This window comes from Saimiri boliviensis, chromosome 11, assembly GCF_048565385.1.
Source record: "Saimiri boliviensis isolate mSaiBol1 chromosome 11, mSaiBol1.pri, whole genome shotgun sequence".
In the NCBI taxonomy this organism is placed as follows: Eukaryota; Metazoa; Chordata; class Mammalia; order Primates; family Cebidae; genus Saimiri; species Saimiri boliviensis.
The window spans coordinates 6,839,071-6,845,692 of NC_133459.1; positions in this window are offsets into that span (position 1 = coordinate 6,839,071).

The window sequence follows — 6,622 nt, forward strand, 5'->3', positions numbered from 1 at the left end:
AATAGATGCTGAGGATTCAGCGACAGCCAAGACAGGAAGGTTCTCCCGGCGCTCTCGGGACTCCGGGAAGACACGATAAATAACTAAACAAAAGGCAAAATGCTAGAATGATGCACTCTCCCGAGATGAAATATAGGGAATGATTTATTTTAGAGTGTTTACTTAAGATGAGATACCAAATGGAAGAGTGACCCATGGAAAAACAATAATAACTTAGCAGCAGTTTTGTTTTTTTATTTTGGGTTGGTTGGTTTGTTTTTTGCCGCTAAGACCAGGTTAATTATGAGCGGAGTTGTGTTTCTGGAACGATGGCCAGATGGCCATGGGTGGCTATTACTAACACTGTCAACATTATTTCTCTGTGATTGCTTTGTGACCTCCACAGGAAGAACAGTATTTCAGCATTAAAAGTTGCAACTGCTACGAGAAGCCACGTTCCTTGAAAACGGAGTTTTTGGCCAGGCACGGTTGCTTATGCCTGTAGTCCTAGCTACTTGGGAGGCTGAGGCAGGAGGATCCCTTAAGCCCAGGAGGTGGAGACCAACCTGGGCAACATAGCCAGGCCCCGTCTCTAAAAAAAGAAATAAAACTGGCAGTTTCTTCATTCATACCTCCTGCAATGCATAGAGTTGTCAAATGCTGAGTTAAAGAGGTAGTGGGTAGGATGGGGTGGTTCTGCCTGGAAATTGGAGACTCAACTAGGAAGTGTCTTCGTCGTCAGTACTACAGCAATATTTTTTGGTAAATAGTTTTAATTTCTTGGTTTTGTCCTATAAATGTGTTCTGAGAAATATGCATGAACTATAGAGTGTCTTGAGTGTAACTGAGTTTTAATACTTACAGTATATGGTGGGTAGAGTGTGAAAGTTAGCATCCGAATATCTGAATTTGACCAAGACTGCAGGACCTTGTACAGTCATTTCACCGTTCTGGACCTCAGTCTTCACATCCGTGGAAGAAAAATGGTAACACCTGCCAGGAAGTCAATATATAAGGTCTAAAGCTGATAAATAAGAAAATATTAACATACTATTTTAAAATACTGAGCTAACTACCAAAAGAATTAAAGACTTGAAAATATTTGCTTCTGGGGAGCAGGGTTGAGGGGAATGACTGAGTCAGAGGGCTGCTGCTGCATGGGTGAACTACTGCTCTGTAGCAAAACCTGGCTGCTACAGTCCCCATCAGGTTGTAGTGACTCTGCTTCAGGTTGTTAGTTGTGCAGGTTGGCTGGGGCTGCTCTGTTCGACATGTTCATTCTGAAACCCAGGTTGAGGGAACAGCAGCAGCTTGCCTGAGGAAAGCTCTTCCTCCTGCAATTCAGCAGCAGAAGAGCGCAACCTAATCATCAGGTCAGACTTTTCAAGGCTTTGGTCAGGTGTCTGTTAACATTCCATGGACCAAAACAAGGCCAAACCCAAAATCAAGGAACAGGAAGTAGACACCACCCATAAAGGTAGAAAGGTAGTGACTATTTTTGAAAACTAATCCAATCTGCCACAAGTAGTACTTGTTTGTTTTTTTGAGATGGAATATTGCTCTGTCTCCCAGAGCAAGAGATTGCTGATGTGCAATGGTGCAATCTCAGCTTACTGCAACCTCCACCTTCCTGGTTCAAGCGATTCTCCTGCCTCAGCCTCCTGAGTATCTGTGATTACAGGCGCCTGCCAATTCGAGCAGCTAATTTTTGTATTTTTTAGTAGAGACAGGGTTTCGCCATGTTGACTAGGCTGGTCTCAAACTCCTGATCTCAGGTGATCCACCTGCCTCAGCCTCCCAAAGTGCTGGGATAACAGGTGTGAGTCACATGCCCGGCCAATACTTGACTTTTAAAAAACTGTGCAGTGTATTCACTTTGTAAGAAATAATGCTGACTCTGGTCCATTTCAGGTCTTGACGGTGATGCTCATGTCTCAGGATTGTTAACTCTAGTTCATTCTCTCTTGCTTTCACTGCTGAAACATCTGTCATTTTTACACTGTTGTGGTTGTCTCATGCTGTAGCAGACCAGAAGCAGGAGCACTGTTGACTCCTTTTAGGAGTTTACCATTGGTGACCAGGCGTAGTGGCTCACACCTGTAATCCCAGCACTTTGGGAGGCCAAGGCTGATGGATCACCAGCCTGGCCAATGTGGTGAAACCCTGTCTCTAATAAAAATGCAAAAAATTTAGCTGGGTATGGTGTCATATGCCTGTAACCCCAACTACTCGGGAGGCTGAGGCAGGAGAATCACTAGAACTTTGGAGGTAGAGGTTGCAGTGAGCTAAGATCACACCACCACACTACAGCCTGGGCAACAGAGTGAGACTTCGTCTCAAAAAAAAAAAAAAAAAAAAAGAAAAGTTTACAATGGGACTGGATCCAAACAACCTGTGTTCTTTTGTTCTTTTGGTTTTCCTTCCCTCCTTGGTTCTAGAAGCAAACATCTGACCACTTGCTTCTCCTCTCTTTGTCATTCCTGTTTTCCACATTCCTTCCTTTGCAAATAGCCAAAAGTGAAGTCATTCCAGAACTTGTGAAAGTTTCTTCTTAAATGTCCTATGATTAAAGACATTTCAAACTTTTGCACAAATTCAGTGGTCATAAATGACTCTATTCACAATTTTTTTTTTTTTTTTTTTTTTTTTAGACACGGTCTCTGTTGAGCAGGCTGGAGTGTAGTGGCATAAGATCATGACTCACTGCAGTCTTGACCTCCTGGGCTCAAGCAGTTACCCCACCTCAGCCTCTCAAGGAGCTGGGACCACAGGCGTCTAATTTTTTAAATTTTTTGTAAAGACAGCGTCTTGCCATGTTGCCCAGGCTAGTCCTGAACTCCTTGGCTCAAGCAGTCCTCCCACCCTGGCCTCCCACAGTGTTGGCATGAGCCACCTTGCTCAGCTCCAATTTTTAAAATTAAATAAAATAAAAAACACACTCACCACCATTGTAAGAATCATATGAAATATACCAAAGTGCTTTGTAAACAAACAAAAAATTTATTTCTTGAAAATAAATGTGGCAAGGCGCGGTGGCTCATGCTTGTAACACAAGCACTTTGGGAGGCCAAGGTGGGCAGATCACTTAAAGTCAGGAGTTCAAGACCAACCTGGCCAACATGGTGAAATCCCATCTCAAATAAAAATACAAAAATTACTTGGGTGGTGGCACCTACCTGTAATCCCAGCTACTTGGGAGGCTGAGGCATGAGAATCTCTTGAACCTGGGAGATGGAGGTTGCAGTGAGCCGAGATTGCACCACTGCACTTCAGCCTGGGTGACAGAGCGAGACTGTCTCAACAACAACAACAAAGAAGAAGAAAGAAGCAGCTGGGCGTGGTGGCTCATGCCTGTAATCCTAGCACTTTGGGAGGCTGAGGTGGCTGGATTACCTGAGGTCAGGTGTTCAAGACCAGCCTGGCCAACATGGTGAAACCCCATTTTTACTAAAAAAAAAAAAAAATTCTTTTAAAGTATAATTTTTTAATTAAAAAAAAAGGAAAGAAGAAAAACACGATTTTAATATCTAAATACGAACCTTAAAAACACTGATGTATTTAGGCGGGTGCTGTGGCTCACACTTGTAATCCCAGCACTGTGGGAGGCCGAGGTAGGCAGATCATTTGAGGTCAGGAGTTTGAAACCAGCCTGGCCAACATGGTGAAACCCCATTTTGACTAAAAATACAAAAATTAGCTGGATGTGGTGGTGCATGCCTGTAATCCCAGCTATTCGGGAGGTTGAGGCACGAAAGTCACTTGAACCTGGGAGTTGGAGGTTTCAGTGAGCCAAGATTGCACCACTGCACTCCAGCCTAGGCGACAAAGTGAAACTCTAAACAACAACAAAAATACTGATGTATTTAAAATACTGTTTGATCTCTTATTATTGGTGATAATGTTGAGTGGTTCCACTCGTATGGAATTGCTTAAATGTACTTCTCACTTCTGGGAATTTACCCTCCAATTAGACTTGCACAAGCAGGACCTATATGTAAGGTTATTCAATCCAACTCTGTCTACACTATACAACTGGAAATAACTTGTCGTATCAATGGGGCACCAGCAAATAAACTATAGAACATGTCCACGATGGCATACTATCTGAAAATAACCTGAAACATAAAGAAAATGAAGTTCTTTTTGCTATGGAGAGATCTCCCAAGATACTCATTTAAGTGTGTGAGTGATTGGGTGGGGGAAATGCAGAAATATATACATACACATATACATATATATACACATATATACACATATACATACACATATATATACACATATACATATATAAAATGTAGATTCTATAGCGTGTATATATATATTTCTGCATTTAGCCCACCCAGTCACTGACACACACACGAGAATATCTTAAAAGATCTTTCCATAGCAAAAAGAACTTTATTTTTCAGATTATTTTGTTATTATATCTGTATGATCTACATTTTTACAGGAGAAAGGGAAAATAACAGTATATGTAATAGCATATATTTGTATGCTTGTGCTTGCCTAAAGAAATACTGGAAGAATGCATAAGAAGCTAGTAATGTGAGGCAGCGGCCATGGAACTGGATAGGAACAGGTATGTGTGTTCAATGTGATCCTTATCATCTTGATTTTTGAAAAATCAAGTATCAGTATTCAAAAACTTGTAAAAATAAAATTTGAGGTGGGGCATGGTGACTCATGCCTGTAATCTTGGCACTTTGGGAAGCTGAAGCAGGCAGATCACTTGAGGCCAGGAGTTTGAGACCAGCCTGGCCAACGTGATGAAACCCTGTCTCCACTAAAAATACAAAAATTACCTGGGGGTGGGTGGGTGGCGCACCCCTGCACTCCTAGCTATGTAGGAGGCTGAGGCACAAGAATCACTTGAAGCTGGGAGGCAGAGGTTGCAGTGAGCTGAGATCACACCACTGCACTCCAGCCTGGGCAACAGAGGGACACTGTCTCAAAAAATATATACTAGTAAAAATACATAAATAAAATAAAATCTGAGGGAAAAAACAGCATCTTCAATAAATGGTACTGGAAAAACTGGAAAACAATAAGCAGAATGAAATTAGACCCCTATCTCTCACCACATACAAAAATTAAATCCACATGGATCAAAGACTTAAATCTAAGACCTGAAACTATGAAGCTGCTAGAAGAGGCCAGGTGTGGAGGCTCACACCTGTAATCCCAGCACTTTGGGAGGCAGAGGCAGGCAGATCACCTGAGGCCAGGAGCTCAGGACCAGCCTGGCCAACACAGTGAAACCCCATCTCTACAAAAATACAAAAATTACCTATGTTATAATCCTGCATGAGCGGCACATGTACCCCAGAACTTAAAAGTATCATATAATTTTAAAAAATACAAAAATTAGCTGGGCATGGTGGCGGGTGCTTATAATCCCATCTACTCGGGAGAACTGCTTGACCCTGGGAGGTGGAGGTTGCAATAAGCTGAGATGGCACCATTGCACTCCAGCTCTGGGCAACAGAGCGAGACTCCATCTCAAAATAAATAAACAAACTACTAGAAGAAAACACTGGGGGGCCAGGCATGGTGGCTCATGCCTGTAAGCCTAGCACTTTGGGAGGCCAAGGTGGGTGGATCACCTGAGGTCAGGAGTTCAAGACCAGCCTAGCCAATACGGTGAATCCCTGTCTCTACTAAAATACAATAATTAGCCGGGCATGATGATGGGTGCCTGTAACCCCAGCTACTTGGGTGGCTGAGACAGGAGAATCGCTTGAACCCAGGAGATAGTCGTTGCAGTGAGCCAAGATCACATCACTACACTCCAGCCTGGGCGGACACTGTCTCAAAAAAAAAAAGAAAGAAAAAGAAAAAAGAGAAAGAAAACACTGGGGAAATGTTCCAGGGTATTGATCTGGGCAAAGACCTCAAAGCACAGATAACAAAAGCAAAAACAGACAAATGGGATTACATCAAACTAAAAACTGTATGCACAGAAAAAGAAACAAAGCAGAGCCGGGCGCGGTGGCTCAGGCCTGTAATCCCAGCACTTTGGGAGGCTGAGGCGAGTGATCACGAGGTCAGGAATTCAAGACACGAATCGGAGAAATGCAAATAAAGACAGCAAGTTATCATCTCACCCCAGTTAAAATGCCTTTTTCTTATCAAAAAGGGAATAACATGTCGACATGGACGTGGAGAAAGAAGGAACCTCATACAGTGTTGGCAAGCACGTAAATGAGTGCAGCCCTATAGAAAACTGCATGGAATCCTCAAAAGATGAAAAGCAGAACTACCATTATGTTCCAGCACTCCCACTACTGGGTATATATCAAAAAGAAAGAAAGGGCTAGGAGCAATAGCTGACGCCTATAATCCCAGCACTTTGGGAGGCTGAGGCAGGCAGATCTCTTGGGATCAGGAGTTCAAGGCAGTCTAGCCAATATGGTAAAACCGTGTCTCTACTAAAAATACAAAACTTAGCCAGGTGTGGTGGCACACGCCTGTAGTCGCAGCTACCTGGGAGGCTGAGGCATGACAACTGTTTGAACCCACAGGCGGAGGTTGCAGTGAGCCCTGATGGTGCCACTGCACTCCAGCCAGGGTGACAGAGCAAGATGGAGTCTATTAAAAAACAAAACAAAAACAGAATGGACATCAGTACATCAAAGAGTTATTT